General features: G+C 44.1%; 1 long non-coding RNA gene and 2 other non-coding genes across 4 annotated transcripts; all 3 read left to right on the top strand.

Annotated features, from left to right (window-relative positions):
* The first annotated feature begins 1,458 nt into the window (after positions 1-1,458).
* Positions 1,459-12,965, top strand: LOC131478041 (uncharacterized). Of its 2 annotated transcripts, XR_009244275.1 has the most exons (5): positions 1,459-1,562; positions 6,524-6,612; positions 9,406-9,481; positions 11,760-11,911; positions 12,878-12,965. It is a non-coding gene; the product is annotated as an uncharacterized LOC131478041 (long non-coding RNA). The 2 variants fall into 2 exon arrangements; XR_009244274.1 differs by lacking the exons at positions 11,760-11,911; positions 12,878-12,965 and adding an exon at positions 10,863-11,638.
* Positions 11,243-11,314, top strand: LOC118759853 (small nucleolar RNA SNORD113/SNORD114 family). Its single transcript, XR_004996430.1, has one exon. It is a non-coding gene; the product is annotated as a small nucleolar RNA SNORD113/SNORD114 family (small nucleolar RNA).
* A 3,160-nt stretch (positions 12,966-16,125) lies between the features above and the next one.
* Positions 16,126-16,202, top strand: LOC118759852 (small nucleolar RNA SNORD113/SNORD114 family). Its single transcript, XR_004996429.1, has one exon. It is a non-coding gene; the product is annotated as a small nucleolar RNA SNORD113/SNORD114 family (small nucleolar RNA).
* Positions 16,203-18,885: the final 2,683 nt, after the last annotated feature.

The following is an 18,885-nucleotide window of genomic DNA, read 5'->3' as shown; positions in this document are numbered from 1 at the left end:
AGAACCGGCGCCCATATAGGATCCCGGGGCTTTCAAGGCGAGGACTTTAGCCGCTAGGCCATGCCACCAGGCCCATGAAATTCTTGAAGGCTCTTTCTGTGTAGGTCTCCACAAATATCATGTGTTGTATCTCATTTTGTTCTTGTTTTTGTTGTGGTTGATGGGTTCATGTGTGGCTATGGATTTATAAAAATAAGGGTAAGCATGCCTATGTGAGATGGAACAGGACCAGGCATCCACTGATGCCGACAGTGCATGGAGAGTGAGCAGGTGTGAGCGGGCGGGTGCTGTTCGTTTGTTTTCATAACATCGACAGCTCGTTTATGCACTAGGGTTGTGAGCAGAGTGGGATGCTGCTCCCTCCCTGGAAAGCTTCACAAGGGCACACCAGCTGCTGGGACTGTCAGATGTGGCATAGGATTCCCGAGTCTTCTTGCTTGACTTGTTAAAAAAGGATCGCTAAGGGGCTAAGTATAGCTCACTGAGGGTAACATCTCATAAACTGATTTACACACAGTTGTGGGTGATTACTGAGGATCCAGTGTTATCTGATGGTTATTTTCTGTTGCAGAGGATGCACACACCACAGTTCACCTACCTGAATAATTTCTTAGGAGTTGGAGTTTTACACAGGCAGAGAACATATATGTGATGAAAACGTAAGTAATAGTTGATATTCTTAAACTTTTTAAAATATATTTTTATTTTGAATTTTAAATTGTGAGGTACAATTTTGTGTAGGCTGGTTAAACTTTCGATTTGAAAAACACTTTCTTTGAAAAGCAAACTGAGAGAGAGAGAGGAAATGCCTTTCATCCGTTCCTTTGCTCTCCAATGCCCCCAGCAGCCAAGGCCAGAGCCAGCGCCAACCTCTGTCTTCCCCATGGGTGGCACCTTGGGGTGCCCAAGGGAAATTGGATTGGAGGTAGAGTTGAGACAGGTGGCAGACCCAGTGGGACTGGTTGATATTTATCTGTCCCCAGCTTTCTTTTTTATTCAAGTGTTTTCATGAATGAATGAATGAGCAAATTAGAGAGAGATGATCCTCCTCCTCATAGTGGATTGAGAATCCTCAATGCTGCAGCACCTTGCCATGATTCACTTTCCTCACACTAACAGTAGACTCAGTGCCTGTTGGGCCAGGTCTTAGTTTTCCGCATTGTCTGCATGCTTGCAGCCCATGCTGTGTAGAGTGTCCTGGCGACTTCCTCTATAGCTCAGTGAGATGCAGCCCAGCTGACATGCCTCATGGCCTTCCACTGCACATGGGCTGGGTGGCTGTCCTGGCCTGCTCGACACCCACTGGTTAAACTCCATGGAATAAGCCTGTTTGGGCTGTGTCTCAGGAACCCAGGAAAGGCTCTTTCCATCCTGCTTCTTCCCAGGCCCTGTGTGCTTGCTGGCAACTGCCTCCTTTGTGTTGCCTGTTCTGTGACACACTGTCTGACTTGTTTTCTGGCCAGCAATTTCCTAGATAGAGGCTGTCCTGGCTGGAATCAGCTGAACTTGATCAGACAAGTGCACCCTGGGCACCTGCCAAGGAGCGGGACTGCTGGTCCCAGGTAAGACATGCAGTGTCAGGGAAGTGTCAGGTAAAGCTCAGATCTGTAGCTGCTCTCTTTAAGAGAGACCTCAAGCCAAAGTCAGAGGAAAATGGAATGCCATTTATGCCGAAATTTACTGTTCTTCCCTATTTTATACATCCAAGATCCATGTCAGAAATGTGTGAGGAGGTAGTCTGTGTTCTTATCCTGGCATGGTGCTGTGTTGGATGTTGATTTGAGTCCTAAAAATAAGTAAGTAATTGCATAAAGGTACAAAATAAATAAAAGACGAAGCATGTACTGGTGATGAGAGTAGTCCGAGGATAAAAGGCTTGTAGTTAATCTAATTTTGTCTCCCTGACCATATAAAAAATAATCTGGCCTGCCTCATCCATTTTACAGCTGTTTTACATTTTATTGTGTACATGTACACACTTTATTTCAACATCTACTCATAAATAAAGATCTAGGCTGTTTATTCTTCGGGCAAGAAGCACAAAGGAAGATGAAAGAGAATGTTAGTGTTCTACTTGTGGAATAAGAGGTTAGATTTATGGTTATGCATTTAAAATTCTTTAGAAACATTAAATTAGAGTCAGAAGAAACCCTGACAAACATTTCATGAATCAGGGATCCTGAGCTCTGGGCTCCTACCTGCGGGTCAGGGCCATGCCCAGCCCTGTCCAGTGGAACCCCCTGCAATACAGGATGAGCTGTGTCCACATGTGGCCGCTGGCGCCTGTACATGAAATGCTGCGTATTTGCTTGGCTTCATTTTTATTAATTTATGCTTAAGCTGTTACAAGTTCATGAGTGGCTGCTGTATTAGTGTGTTGTGTTGGTGGTTGGTTCACAGGGCTTTTGGGTAAATTAAATATGAATAAATAAGTCCATTAATTAAAGAGAGGTAATTATGAAGTAATCATGTAATATACCGTGACACAGCTTCATAGTGCATCTGGTCCTTTAGAACAGTTGCATTGGCCACAGGCTTTTGACTCATGAAATGACAGACTTCATCATTGGTTCTGTGTACTGCCAAGTCTGTGAACATTTCTCTAATGTTTATGTTTGCAGTGTGTTTATGCGATGAGATCCCAAGTTACTTTTAACATCTTATTTGATTTGTCAGAGAGTGGTTTTTGTGGTATTGCATTATTGGGTATTTACCACTAGAAAATGATGAGCAGCGCGAGTGTCTCTGTGGTGTGTGGACGTGTGCAGTGACGTGTGCAGTGACGTGTGCAGTGGACGTGTGCAGTGGACGTGTGCAGTGGCGGCTGCTTGCTGCTTGTTCCAGGAGGCCTCGTCAGTGGTGTTGACGACAGCTGTTACCTGATGAAGTCAGTTGACATGGTTTGCCTACTGTGGGTCAACACTGAGGTGGAAGATCAACCATGGGCCAGTGAGGAGGTGGGGCTTGGGAAGGATTATGGCAACCCAGTAACTTTGTCATTGATGTCCATTTAGATGTTTAAGTCAGGTATCTTCATCCTTCCCATACCTGTTTTCAGACAGGTGGATAAAGACAATACAGTTGATGAGGACCTACGGGGTGAAGTTCTTGTTCATTATTTGATGTTTTGGTTGTGGATGTTGGCTATTGTCTAAAAGATACCAACAGCCTGATGGGGGGGTTGTAAAACTGTGGCTGCATGAAATTAAAGACAGGTTTATTTTACAGCAAAAAGTTTTCTGAAATCCATGCCGTTTTTTCACAGTATTCATTTCCCATGAACTGTTTGAAGATCCTTCCCCTATACATATGCGTGAATTTCAACTGTTTTGCAGCAAACTGAACTCTTACCTTAATATATCCAAAATATCACAGGAAGTGCATAAGCCATGAGTGAGAATGTGACATGAACCAAGGACCAGAAGTTTTAGAATTCAGCACAATTTAATTAACAATGTACAATTAGGCCATTTTCGTGGTGTTACTGACATTTTAACATTCCACATTAATTTTATGCGATTGTTGAATGCAGCAGTCTCCACTGATAACAATCTGTGCTGTTACTCACTGGCAAGGTGACTCAGGAAGACTGGAAATTGCTACCCCTCTTCTACCGGAGAGTGAAGTGATGGGTTCGTAATAGCTCATTGTGTCATCTCTGATATATAGATGTCTTAGGAGAAAGACAGCTAAAGATGGGTGGATGACAAGTGTGGGTTTCTGGATATCGAGAGTATCGATAGCTCATTATAGAGCAGAGCCTGTGCATTGCTTCTGTGGCACAGTGCTCACTGGCCAGGATGCTCACGGGCACCTGGTGTATGACTTGTCCAGTTGAGGGAGGATGTGCACGCAGAACACTAAACTTAGAAAACTCACTTTGAAATAAATGCAAGATGTTGACAAAACCTTATTAAAACAGATGTTTAAATTTTGTATATTTAAATTTATTGCTCAAAGACTGTAGTGTTAGGATTTTAGATAATAAACACTTAGAGCCAAGGTTGCCTGTTTCTTTTTGTTTTGAAAAAAATGTAGCTACTCAGAAGTAAAGGTGTGTGGATATTGTGTTCTATTTTTTTCTGCTGCACTGTTGTAGTCCTCCGAGACAGTCAGTCATAGGTTGTTCATGCTTTGCTCAGTCGGCAGTGTTGATTGTAACATCAACTATCCAAGCAACAAATGAGTCAGGAACATGTCAATAAGTGAATAAGAAAGTGAGATAGTGTGCTAAAGGAACCACTCACAATACCAGCTTGAACCAAGCATTATCTCACATGTTATAGTGGGCCACCACAATCGTACAGTATAAGCACATTCATTTCTTCAGGTTAGGAGCCAATGAGCAAGTGAGTGTCAGAGTCACTGCTGTTGTGTTGGGTTAGTGGCATGCTCCCAGTCTTTTATCATTAAATGAGTGAATACCCAATTAAGGCATTCAGTGGGAGGGGCTGCAGCCTGGAGCAAAGGTGCTGACTGACCGGTGTGGATTCCACTGGATCCACTGGGATCCACTGGGATCCACTGTGGAAGTTGCCCAGTGTGGGCCAGGAGCTAATTGTCAGAGGTCCATGAGAGTGTGGAGTCTTGGTTTTAGGTTTTAATGGCTAGTGGTAATTGATTGCTATTTTCCAAGTGAGTCAGTCTCTACATTATTAATTCACATACATGTACAGGCAAATTTTAAAAAGAAAGGGTGCCTCATTCATTTTCAATTGATTTTTTTTCTTCACTACTTTTTGTGTTTCGTCCTCAATGAAGACTTGGTTTTCTAGCTTATTGGGAGAAGAAAAAATAAACAAAAACCAAGGAAATCTAGGGAAAAAAAGTAAAGTGAAATGAGAGGTTCCTGGATGTCCTTTAGTTAACATTTATAATTTTGAACAAATCAAAGAAAGACTTAAGAATAGGGGCCAAGACAGGACGTAAGGAGCGTGGAGTGCAGGCACAATGGCCGCCCCCCCTTGGACTTAACCTGTCCATTCCGGTAGAAACCAGCTTAATCAAAGAAGTTAGTCCTGACTTGTAGAACTTAATTCTTGCTTTGTTTCAATTCTTGCACATTGATTAAGTAATTGCTAGTGAATCAGCTAGCAGATCAATACACAAATATATACATAAATAAAGGAAAACAGCCCTAAGCTTAAATCAAGAGCAAGTGTGCTGGGGTCTATAACTCCAAGGATCCTCTAGGAACACCTGGGTCCCTTGCTCCAGCTTCAGTGGGACAGGTGCTGCATCCTGTCCTCTGCAGGCCTAGAGGCAGCAATCAGCAAAGAAACAGGACTAGCACCTGGGAGAGGTTGTGAGAGTGTGTTGTCAGATGGACACGACCTCCTAACCTGTCCCTGAATGGCTGACCCCGCGGGCAGACAGGGCCAGGCTGTGGCCATGGCTCAGAAGCACCCCGACGAATACAGGCAGATGTTGCTCCTCTTGCAGCATTGGTGCTGGTCATTTTATTGAGAGGTGAAACGGGAAGCAATAAATGGATTACAGAACCACCTAACTGAAAGAAGATTGAGCACAGGCAAGCGCTAAGAACGTGTTATGATTTGATGAGTTCTACTCAGTGAGTTTCATTAGGAAAAAACAGCCGGTTTTCCTGTGAGTGTTGAGTCCACGGCAGATGTTAGTGTTCCTGAGAGCTCTTTTGCAGAGTATGCACGTTCACGAGTACTGGTGGCGGTGTTGTAAAGGAAGCGAAGAGACCCAGTGACGCTAGTGACTCTCCATGTTTTCGAGATTTATTTATTTTTAATGGAAAGACAGATTTACACAGAGTCGGAGAAACAGAGAAAAAGATCTTGCATCTGCTGGTTCATTCCCTAGTTGGCTTCTTCTTGGTCTCCCACATGGGTGCAGGATCCCCAGGACTTGGGCCATCCTCTACTGCTTTCCCAGCCATAGGCAGGGAGTTACATGGGAAATGGGAGAGCCGGGATATGAAGCAGTGCCCATATGGGATGTTGGAATAGCATGTTGAGACACTGTGCCAGCCCGATGATTGGTCACATCTAAAAAGTTGATTAGTAAGTGCTCTGTTGTCCTCATTTCCACATCATTGGACGGGAACTACGTTCTGTCCATTTTCATAGAGAACATGGAGATAGTTATCTGTCACAGTGCGTTAGACCATTTTGCATTTGCCATGGGAAGATGGAAATATGAACAAGTTATTCAGAGAGTAAATGAACATATGAGCAAATTCATCCAGTGGCCATTATCAAGAACAGAAGATGTTCACCTGCTCAGCTTGGGTGCAGGAAGTGATTCCAAATCCTTCGCTACGTGGGAGGTTAATGTCTAGATAGAAAGCAGATGGAGTGGGTGTAGTTCTAAGTCTGATTTTAGAGTGTGGAATCTTCATTTTTCTCATTGTATATGCTATCATTAATGAAGTTAATAAACTTAGTGAGAGGCTAGTCATGTGCTTGCCGTCTCCACTGCAGCTGGGTTAAGTCTGTTAGAACTCCAATTTCTCGCTTTTTCCCTGAGCTTAAAAGTCTGTTTTCCACTGCAGAGACTGAGTATGTGAAATGTGACCGATACATTGTCTTGTGGTAATGGCTGTGGGTGTGAATTCTGTGGCTACGGAGCCGAATGACTTGGGTAAGTAACAGCGCCTGTGTTCTGCATTTGGGGCGGCTTATTCGTTTTCATTCTCTTTGATTTATTTCACAGGAATTAATGGTTATTACAAACATAAATAAGACCAAACAATGCTAGTAGACTGGATGGTAATTGTTTTCATGACAAAAATGACTCATCGAGGTAACGGATAGCTCCATTAACTAGATTTAACCATTCCACAGTACGTGGATGCTTAATCAATCTGAGGATTGTGTGCATGGGCCAATATTGCCGATGTTTAATGAACCGTGGATTAAGATGAATGCATCTTGGTCTAACTGGAGCCCATTCTAAACAAAGTCAGGGGTGTTACTTTCATTTCCCGTTTTGCTTAGCAGCCCATTATATTTTTGCAATGGATTTACGAAAGCATTTTTACCGACATGAGTCAAGGTTTTCCAATTCTTGAGGAGAAGCATCTCTGAGGATGCAGGGTTGTCCGCATTCCAGCTGCGGGCCAGGACAGCAGGTGCTGCTGTGCGGGAACAGCAGGAGGCAAGGTCAGTGACTGATGTGTATGTGTGGTGCTGAGGCCAGCTAGCAGCTCTGTGGCAAGTCAGCCTAGACACAGCTGCCTGTGAGAGTCTGAGAGCTTTTTTTGGGTTTTTGTGATTTATTTGTTTGTGGTCTTTTTTAATTGGTAAAAGCAGGAAGGAAACAGTCAATAGTACATAAACGGTTATCTTGGGTCAGTGACAAGCAGTCCTGGGTGTATGAATCAATCATTTTGATTAAGCTTAAACTCTGCTGTCTGTCAGAGACCTAGTTTTTCCCTGGAAGTGAGTGTAGTTCATTGTTGATTCAGGTTTGTTAGGATGTCGTTACAGGATGTCAGTGGTCTCCACGTAGTGATTGTGTTGGTGTAGGTGGATCAATGAATGCACGAATAGAGAGGTGCCCAAACGATGATCAATAGTGTCACAGGTGGATTGCTTCTCAGGGTGTGCCATGGATCAGGCGTTGTTACTGCTGTTATGTTTTGTGTAGTGATGAGCTACTATGAAATACAAAGGTCAAGTCTGTGCCCTCCACCCCTCAACCTGGCATGGTCGTGCGTAAGGCGCACGCACCTCAGAGTCACAGACACTTCTCAGACATCGCCCTTCATCCCGTTCTGTGGAGGTGAGCTCTACTAGGAGCAGTTCTGCTAGCTGTTTGATTTTTTTGGTAGGGAGAATGTAGACAGGAGTTATATTCTTACTCTCATTTCACTACTAGTATTTAAAAATAAGTCATTGAGTGAGCAGTTATAATTCGGGTGAACGTGAATTTGTGAGATAATCCAAGTTTACGATTAACACCGGAAAGCAACCGCGCATTAAGAAGTGTCTAACTGCAGGCTACTTTCTTCCTTTTGAAAGTGTATTTGGCTTCACCCAGTGATTTTACCCCAGCTGATTCAATCACCACCTCATGCTAAAGGTCTTGCCTTTTACCTCTGTGGGCAAGGAGAGAAAAGATTTATGTAAGTAATAGTTGGAGTTTAATGTTCTTGGGTTGGGAGGATAGTTTATGGGTGCTGTCGGAATTTTTCCACAGTAATAAACAGTAATAAACTGTTACATTCATAACTAAAGCCAAATACCAGCGTGGTGCCATGACTAGAATGGCGCAGAACTGGATCGTGGTTAATTTTCATGTGCCCTACCAAAGTACAAGGAAGACGCTGCCGGAGGGTTCATTTGTTTTCAGGCTTTATGTTCAGATGAGCCCGTTTATTTCTTGAGGGAGGAGTGAGAGTTGGGGTTCTTGGTTGTCTGTTGCCTGAAGGGCCAACATAGATCTCAGCGGGCTTTGAATTGTCATGAAAGATGCTGATTGTCCTATGTGGCCAAACTCAGACTTGTATGTATATGTTGCAGAATGCCATGTCAGAAAAGGTTATGACTGTTGTTACTGCCATTAAAGAGTGTTGTGGAGCTTTTAACTAAATGAGAATTTATCATATTAGCCAATAAATAAATGAGCAAGTAATATGGAAATGTAAATAAAGGAAGAATAATGTGTCGAGTATAGTGTAGTAACAAGCACCCTGAGACCTGTGAACCAAGGGTTTTGACTATGCTCTATTGCTTACAGATTTATCCGGCAAAATGCCCCCGGGTAGCTCCCCTGTGAGAGAGGAGCTTAGCACAAAATAATAGCCCAAGATGTGCTTCTCAGTGCTTCGTGGCTGTAAATTGTGTTTCAGATGAACCAATGCAAGAATAAATACATATGTGCAAATGAGGCAGGTCTCCAATGTAGTAAAAACTTTTTATGTATTGTTTTCTCAAGTCTGGAGTCTTGTAACTTACCCTGTTGCTGTTCATGACACCCATGTCCTCTGTGCGAGTCCACGTCACTGTTCTGGGTTGGTGTGGGCGCTTGGTTGTTGGTTTTATATAGAATACAAAGAAATCATTTGCATTCAATGTGATAGTTGCAATGATTGCTTTATGAAAAGAAGGCCTGGCATGGACTAGTACTGTTGTGAACCTGCTGGAGTCATCATTAATCCAGACGTGTTCACCAAGTAGTTCATTTGAAACATGTTGGAGATGTCTGGTCATGAGTGTGTGCATTGGTTCTCACTGGGCTCTGTTGTTGGTCATGTCCAGCAGGGTCGGTCCCACTCTCATTTATTCTCACTTGTTGCAGTATCAGAGTGAGTGAGTGAGTGAGTGAGTGGCTAAGTTCTTCCTCCAGCCAGTTATTTGGAGAAAGGCAGAACCTGGGTCAGGAAGGAGCAGGGGTCACAAGGCAAGCCTAACGTTTTTTCTGTTTCTCCAGGTGAAGTGAAAGAAGTCTAGAATCATCTCTCAGTGAAAATGTGTGCCATGAAATGCATTTGAGTTCTAGCCCCCTGGTAAGTTTTATTCTTCTTTATAAAAAATGAATATGCAGATCTTTAAAAGTAATTAAATGGAAATCCCACAAGTGAGCCAGTGAATGTGCCAATTAGGGCAAATCTTGGCTCGACGCTTCCTGGCACACTCCTTGCAGTGCAGACACCAACAGGGTGAAGGGGCCCGGGGTGTCTGGGTGGTGAGGGAGTATTTAGATAGCTGTAACAGCCACATTTATGACTCTGGTGTGGAGTGGATTTAAGTGTTCATTATATGAACAAACAGTAAATAAATCAATGCATAAAAAGTAGAGTTATTTTTGAGCCAATAACAAGAGTGTGATAGGAACCAAGGGTTATGATTAATCTAATCCCTTATGACTCAAGTCCATTACAAAAGTTAAGGCCTTGTGTTCTAGTTTTAATAAAATGTACATTTTATTTCACAGCATGGAAGTGCCACAGCTGATTTAATTATTCAATAGTAACAGTTTTTTTTTTCTTTTTAAACCTTTGTGACCAAGGTGGTTAGAGTCCGTAGGCAGCAGTATGTGTGTCCTTGTCTTATATGGTGTGTTTATCACTCAGCTATGTCCAAGGAATAAATGGCCAGATATATCAACAAAGTCACACAGGGACACATCTTGGAGCTAAACCATTATTTATGACAAATCCAATTTAGCACCAATTAGTTAAACATGATGGAGGATTTTTTTCATTTTTTCAAACTTTTAGTGTTGCATTTTACTTTGTCCCGTGCTTGATGACAAGACTGCGCCGGTAACTTTCCAAGTGGGAAGAAGACAAAGAAGGAGGATGAGCATGCCAAGTGGCTCCTGGTTGCTCATGCCCAGGCTGTACACCCCTAGCACTCAGGGCTCCTGGTTGTTCACTGAACAGGCCGTGTACCTCTAGTACTAAGGGCATTCTCAAAGCTCCGATCAGAGTCAGAATTGAGGTGCACTAAAAATATCACAAAATTGTCCTAGGCTATTGGTGTATAGCATGCTTCAAATGTAAATGAATCTGGTGTTTAGACTTGGGTCCCACCCCCAGGCAGTCTTGGCATCTGTGCCAAGCGTCCTAGCATTGGGGATGATTTCACCCCTGTGTTGTATAGGTCTCCTGTTGCTGCATAATGCGGTACCCAGTGACATGGTGCTGAAAACAATAAGCAGATGTCAAGCGTCATCTAGTCCTGTGTGGCAGCAACCAGAGGCCAAGTGGGCCGCTTGGGCTTAAGGTCTCCAGTGAAGTTGCAGGCAAGGTGTAAGGTAGGGGTGCGGTCATTGGGAGCTCCGCTGCCCCGGGGGCCCTGCCACTGCAGCTCCTACAGGACTGGGGCCTTGGTGCTGTTGAGGGGCCTCAGTCCTCTCCTCCATGGAGCTTTCCTTCCTCCCAGCACGGCAGCCTGCTTCCTGCACAGGATTCCTCAAGGGCAAAGGAGGCGGAGCCCGGCGCAAGGGTACTGCAGCTCCAGCGCTTGGTGGGACAAGGCCATGGTGCATCCCGAGGGTCGCCGGGGAGGCAATGCCGCAAGGGAAACGTCTTGGCTCTGTGGATGAATCCTGCCAGAGAAAGGCAATGCGGACATTGATCTGTGGGCCACTCAGGCCGGCTGCAGGGACATGCTGTCTTGAGTGTATGGAACAGAAGCCTGTAGGTAGATCTTAGCAGTATTGGAGGATATTGTTGCCAGGGTTTTGACTTTTCATATTGTGAGCAACTCAATAAATGGAATGAAAGACAAAATTCTGACTGAATGCAGAAGAGTGCCATGCCTTGACCAATGATGAGTGTTCTGGGGTGTCTGAATCAATGATTTTGATTAAACCCCGTAACTCTGAGGTTCCAAGAACAGGCCAAGTGAATGCTTAATAGTAAAAGCAGAAGTTAGGAATATTCAGGATTTTGTTCATAGGCTAGTAAGTAAGCTTCACTATTATGTATAAATTAATAGATGAGTAATTAAATCAACATATAAATGAGTGAAGACAAGTTGAACCATATGTGACCTAATTGTGAAGAGTGTGTAATATATTCATATTGTTAGTGCAGTTCTGAAACAGTCTGTTCCAACACAAGCTGATTAATTGTGATGCCCGTTTGAATAGGGAGCACACTGAGAACAAGTATTTAGAAATCTGTGTTTTTGCTCTGTACTGTGTAAGTGGCGCCGGTTGCTTATTTATTGACAATAAAGCTTTCATCTACCTGACTGTGTTTGACTGTGATGAGCATACGGGCACGTTTCTTTTGGATGACATTCTGATTTCTAATGCACTTTTTATGTTCACAGATATTGCTGATCTTATCAGTGAATCTAAAGCTATGTCGACACTTGAGTTGTCTTCAAGAGGGCAGACAGCTTCTCAGCCCAGGCGCCGCTGACGTTTTGGGCTGGCTAGCTCTTTGTTGCGTGGAACTGTCCTGCACATTGTGGGATGTTTAGTAAGTTCACTGGCCTCAACTTATTAGAGGCCACACTGTGGCGGTCAGTCACCTTGACATTGGGAAGTGTGTGTAGGGGGGCAGTTTTTCTGCCAGTTGAGAACATGGGGTGAGCACAGACCGATGAAGTATGTGTTAAGTGCAGTATGTGCGGTTCTCCCAACTGTACCTTACTGATATGCAGAGGAAGAGCGGGAGATGCAACAGGGATCAAACAAGTCTAGGCTCTTCCCACTTTGGCCAAGCTGCTAAATATAGTTTACATTCCTAAAGACATGAGTAAATGAACAGTGAGTATATATCATGGGAAACGCAATCTGTGTTGCGTAAATATGAACTCTGTGCAGCTTCTCATAGTATTCATTTTCCGTGAGTTCTCTGCAGAGCCCTCAGCAAGAGGAGGCAAAACGTGCTGCACTGTTGCAACATTTGTGATTTTTGTAACACTCATCTCTTATTGTCGTGTTGGCTGCTATATTAATCAGTAAGTGATATGCCAGGTCAGTCTTCAGCCACTGATTAAAATATAGCACAAATCAGGATTTTTGAATAATTTAGCACAACCTTGCAAATGTCCCTTGAAAGATGTAAATGTTGGCTGTTCTTTCAAAATCTGCATTTATCCCACCCCTGTGTGTATCATAGCAAATTTAATTATTCTCCATGCTGAAAATTAGAGCTGCTAATTCTGCAGGGTAGAAACAGGAATGGACCTAAAGTATTCGACAACATTATTGTTCTTGACTTGGGGATTTTGTTCGTGGAGGTTTTATATCAGAGGTTTTATATCAGGGTACGCATTCAAATTAAATCGAAAAAGTCCTAGATAGTATCCAGGGTAGGAATGCTTTGTGAATGAAAACAAAACCATATGATTCAAATTCAACATGTGTGAAACGGTGGAAGGGAGCAAAAGTGCAAGGAATTTCAGAGTCAAAGTCATTTCCTTTTGTTTCGGCACCACAGCTAATTTAGATTTCCGGTGACCTTGTCTGTTGCATCTTACAGGCAGCTCACAAGAAGATGCTGGTGCTTTTGAGGTTTCGTTTACGGGGTAAGGTTTTGTTCTTGTTGTTCATGATCACATATTGCACTCTGTTTACATGAGAAATCAAGTGTCCTGGGTGTGGAGACATAGCAGAGTGGAATTGGCACAGCTGGGAATTGAACTGGCTTCTTTTACAAGAAATATGCATTTAAGTTTCTTGCATGTCACTCCCTGAATTGAGAACTCTTTCTTCTTGTGCTGAGTAATATTCCATTGACCGGACGGACCTTAGTGTATTGTTTTATCACTGGAATGACACCTCGGTACTTTAAATGCTGTGTGTGGGATCTTGTCTTGACCCAAGGGGCTGCTGTGTTGTGTGTTAGGAAGAAGTGGCCAGAGTGTCCTCTTGTGTCTTTACACTTGGCAGCAGGCAATGATGGTCCCAGTGCTCCATGACCTCCCCAGAATTTGGGGCTGGCAGTGTAGTGAATTTTGATCATTTTAGCAGGTGTGTGGTGGTATCCTAGTTTTAAAACTTGCATTTCCCTGATGCGGTGTTACTTGGAGACCTGCGCATGTGTCATGGTCACTTCTGCGCCTCTTGTTTTCTTCATGTTGAATTGTAAGACTAGTTAGTAAATGTTATGAGTTCTTTATAACATGATCATTTCCCATCATCACATTTTTTGTCTCTTGTTTTTTGTGTTTTCTTAAGTCTTGTTATGTTGTCTAGGACTGCTTTCTTTTCTTTCTTTCTTTTTTTTTTTTTTTTTTAGATTTTTTATTATTATTGGAAAGCCAGGTATACAGAGAGGAAGAGAGACAGAGAGGAAGATCTTCCATCCGATGTTTCACTCCCCAAGTGAGCTGCAACGGGCCGGTACGCGCCAATCCGATGCCGGGACCAGGAACCTCTTCCAGGTCTCCCACGCGGGTGCAGGGTCCCAAAGCTTTGGGCCGTCCTTGACTGCTTTCCCAGGCCACAAGCAGGGAGCTGGATGGGAAGTGGAGCTGCTGGGATTAGAACCGGCGGCCATATTGGATCCCGGGGCTTTCAAGGCGAGGACTTTTAGCCGCTAGGCCACGCCGCCGGGCCCAAGGACTGTTTTCTTAAGATTCATGTATGTGTATTGGCCAGGCAGATTTCCAGAGAGAAGGAAAGACGGATCTTCCATCTGCTGATAATATCAGCAGGAAGTGGACAGTAGCTCTGTCCCCACCCTGAGGTTTGTGGCTTGTGTGCTCTGCTCAGGTGTGCAGTCAAGACTGTCACTTCCTCTCTGTCACTTCAGTTTCCTTTGTTTTGGAATAGGGAAGATAATGTGTGGATACTTGTAACAGTCATCATGGATACATGTTGGCAATGTGTCAGCTGAAAGGAGTTAGGACTGGGGACATAGTGTCTATGAAGCTTCCTGAGCAAGACCCAGGTGGCTCAGTCAGCCAGTCCCAGGGCTGTTAGGGTCCTTCCGGATCTTTGCATTTACAGATAATGATGATTTCTTATAATTGACTGGGTTGACCAAATCCTACCTTAATGGTTTGACATAAGACAAAGGGCAGATAGTAATGACATTCTTGGCTGCGAGACGGTAATTGTTCCTGATTCAGATGTTCACTGCTGCTTTCTGTGTTGGAGCCCCGAGTCTGCTCTAGTTTCCTTCTGTGGTATGCACAGATCACTCTCCTATTTGCATTTCAGTTCTGGAGTCCTGATTATCTTACCATTTTGACTTTTCTTTAGATAATGAGGATATTATCAGCCCTTCCACGGGTAATTAAATAAATGAGAGAATAAATTATTAAAATAGAAACCAGCATGGGTCACTACTAAAAATGGAAACTAAAGATGGATATATACTCAAACTCTGCAAAAGCTATATTCATTTATGTGATTTTCATTTTGTTAAGTATTAAAAATCCCAAGATGTTTTTGACAGACATCATTCTTATTTTCTTGTTGGTGAGCTCAGTGGTAACCATTGCCGTACTTTAAAATAAATGTAGTACTGACAGCGACAGGGATGAGGATGCTATAGACACTGTCCTCCTCAAAGCTGCCTGGTGAGGAGAACCTGATCAGCACCGACCTTTGTCCTCTCAGTACATTGAGTGTCTGTTTCCATCAAGCTCTTGGGTGAGTCCTTGGTTACTAAGAAACAGTTAGGACAGAGGAATCTTCAGGAAGTTTGTGGGGAATGTATGTCATGCCAGAGCTCAGTTTGGATTCTGAGCCTGTCTGCACCCTGCATAAGCACCCTTTTATTTCCGTGTCCTACGTGGTTATTGAAGTGTCCTTGTAAAAGCAAGCCTCGAAGGCTGTACAAGGCTGGGTTCGTGGTGTGCTGCGGCGGCTAGGTGCTGTGGGACACGATGTATGTTTACCGCTTCTGCCTGACTTGGGTCGATCTAAAGACCATCTGCCACCTGAATGAGGGGCGCTTGCACTGCAGGTCTTCCCAACTAGTTACACATCTTGTGATTAGCTGCTAGGCTTAATAGTGGCTATTACATTGTTTAGAAATAAGCTAGTGTGCTGGTTAGATGGTGGAGAAACGTATTTCTGTTGATCCCCATAACTGTTTGCCTCTCTTCCCCAAGAGTGGACACAGGCGGTCTCTTTGTTACTTATTTCCTAAGAAAGCAACTCTAGGCAGTTAGCTCCACAGTTCTTACACAGGAGCAGTGGAGTGGCCCCCTCACATCTGCGTCCACCACTGGATGCTTCGTTCCTGTGTGTTTAGTGATATTTCAAAGGATTTCACATCTACAAAAGAAAGACAAACCACCAAGAATGGACCAGTGATCGGAATGTATTATGAATGAAAAAATAGGTTTCGCTTAATTTGACACAACTGGGGTGACTGATAATAAGCCCTCCGTGTTTTTTGTTTTTTTAGTCACTTAGCTTTAGATCCACAGTTTGGCAGGTGTGTTCGTTGCTGCTGATGCCTTGTGTAGCAACACAAGAGAACACCATGCAAGGTGCTGTGAGTATTTGAAGGTGATGGTCTCATCACTTCTCGTGGCATCTTTAAAATCCAGGCAGATCGAATACGGGAAAGCAGCATGGTGACTGTGGCCTTGGTGGGAAGCCCCGATGCTGATGAACGGCCCCAGCGGCAGCTGTCGCATCTGGAGGGGAGAGCCAGGGATGATGGAATGTTCTCAGAATTTTGTGATTGTGTTGTCATTCATGAACATAAAGGATGAGGAAAGTGCTTGGACCAATGATGAGTACCATGGGGTATCTGAAATCAGGATATTTTGATTAAACCCATAGACAACTCTGAGGTCCATTACCAGGAGACCCCAAATTCTTCCTGTGTTGGAGACCAAGTTCAGATTACCTCGCCCTTGGCCTGTGAGGACGTGTGCTTTCGCTATAAAATAAACCCATAGATTTATGGGGGAAAAGGAAATGGTATAATTATTTAGGATTGGAATGAAAAGTGGATTTGTATTCAAGTCTGTGGGAATGGTCAGTGACTTGTTCCCTTCCCGTACCCTTCACCTTGCAGAGGTCAGACCACACCTCACTGCAAGCCGAGCAGAGGCTGTGCTGAGAAGCAGGCGTGTTGCCTCGCCCTCCTGCAGTGAGATCGGGAAGGCAGCCTGTGGCTCCGAGGGGGGGCGTGGCCAGTGCCCTGTGTGGCCAGTGTCCTGCGTGGGGTGCCGAGATCACAGACCCTCCTGTGGCCCTGCAGGATTGCAGGTTTCCACTGGGTTCTAAACAGTCAGCAAGCCGTGGACTGATTAGGAACAAATGTTATGACATTAGACTATCGTTGCATGTTTTGTTGGTTTTGTTTTGTTTTTCTTTTTTCCCCTGAGACAGATATTCTAAGAAAAACTCTAGGTTTCTTGAATGTTTTGGGCAGAGCTATGAAAACCTTTCCAAGTTGCAATCATTTGTTTCTTTAGAAAAAGAGAGACTTTTTCTTCTTCCTTGTTTCCCCAGTCTTCTCCCTAGAATGTCAGTGACACAGCTGGTCTGGCTGCTGTCTCTGGACTCGGGGACACTGTGAGTGTAGTGTGTCTGTGTCATGGTGGCGCTTCTGGGCTCAGCTTCCTTCCTGCAGTTATTCAGCCACACACAGGGTGAAGTAAGACACCGAGTGAAGAAGTGTAAATTGTGGCCGTGGTGTTTTTGAAGCCATTCAGCCTCCCGTTGCCTCGCTGCTCGCCAGTGGGTGGTTAGCTCTCTGAAGCGAGAGTAGCTTGGAAGACAGCAGGTGTCTGCTTTTTCCATCAGTTGCTACTTTGCTAGGCCCATGGCTGTGGATGAATCCAGATTTAACAAATAGACACATGACAGAAAGAGGAGCAAGTGGGCCTTACCCTAGCAAAGGGACAGACTGGAACGGGGCTGCTCCTGGCTGTACCTGGCTGCTCCTTTAGGCATACACCAGAGGTTCCTTGTGTGAACAACTGCAGGTTCCACTGAGGCGTTCTGTTGTAGGTTTTGTGTCGTTGAAGGGTGCTGGTGTTACTGACTGTGAGTCCATCTCTTCACAAGGTACCCAGAGAGCAGGTCTAGAAGGCTGTGCCTGGGTCGGTGGTGTGTGTGGGTAGAGCGGTCTGCTCGTTGGTTCCGCCTTCTCTAACTTTGAGATCCATGCCGAGCGAGCCAGGTGGAACCCTCTGTAGAAGTGAACTTGCATTTGCTATGTTAAGGAACTTCAGTAAACTTAATCCTGGCCTTGTGGTGTTCAGACACAGGGAATGAATGATTGCCCAATGTTGAAGTGGAAGCTCCTCCCCTAGAATAGGATGAGCAATCCTACCAGTGGAACAGTGAGCAGAATGCAATAAACCAGATGTTATTCTTACTAATTCTTGCAGTATAACAACTTTAGTTATGAATCTAAAGTAAAATGAGGAGGCACAGGGGACCTGTTGGTATCTGTTAAGAGATAACTCTTTGCTTTGTAGTTCACTGTTCTTTTTTTTATTAAGAAAAGGGAAAGTGGTTGCATCAGCCAATACTTCGTTATTTAATCAATCATTTCATCGGTGTTTATGTGTACAGATATTTGTTATTGCTACAGATGTCTTTCTTGGGCTAGATAGTGCACCATAGAGTGCTGAAGATATTATTTAAGACTGAAAGTTAATGCAGAACTCATGAAAGTCTGCGTCTGTGAGCCAACACTTACTGTACCGGGGCCCGGTTCTGCTCGACTGGCCCCCATCAGCAGAGTTCAATCTGTCCTCCCTCTGCTTTTCTCTCGCCAGCACATCCACAGGACAGATGATCCAATTGTTCCACAGCCAGTTGTTATCTTGATTAATGAGCACAGAAACTGACAGAAGTAAGGCCTTTAGCTCACGTTCTCCCTTGGTTTGTTTGTTCATGGGTGTTAGCTGAAGGGTTTCAAAGGAGCAAATTCTCCATGCATAAACTAAATAAAATGTAAGTGTAGGCCAGTCATGGAAATGTGTGATGAACTGCAAAATGTTGACTGTAAATTAATACAACTGGGCTGATTTTAAAGAGAGATGGAAGCTATTTGATTCATTGTCAGAATAGTTTACTGTTTCTCGCTGATTGCAGCATTCCCATATGGGCAGAGGCCTTGACTGGGAACTCTTGTGGGGAAGCTGATAGGAGTGAGGAAGAGTCAGTGAGTTCTGCAGAGGTGGCAGAAGGTGGCAATGTCGTTATTGTTCACTTAGCTGCCTTTGACCTGCTGACAGATCGAGTAAAGGGACCCATGGGGGAGCAGTGCAGAGGGTGGGCACCATGGAAGGCACTGAGCTCCCCACTGGGCTCCTGTGACTGCCGTCAGTGTAGCTTGGTTCGGTCAAGATCCCTAGCTCTTGTGATGTTCTTGGTGGGATTCTGTGATTTATTTGAGCATCTGTAAATTAGTCAGTAAATGAGTAAAACAATCCCAGTATGGATCAATGGAAAGTGTGCTAGGGTTCGTAACACGAGAATTTTGTTGCCAGCCATCTGCAATGCTGAGGTGCATTTCAG

The sequence above is a fragment of the Ochotona princeps genome, chromosome 26 (genome assembly GCF_030435755.1).
Source record: "Ochotona princeps isolate mOchPri1 chromosome 26, mOchPri1.hap1, whole genome shotgun sequence".
NCBI lineage: Eukaryota > Metazoa > Chordata > Mammalia > Lagomorpha > Ochotonidae > Ochotona > Ochotona princeps.
Note: the sequence above shows the minus strand (reverse complement) of the source record. Positions and strands in the feature narration are given on the sequence as shown.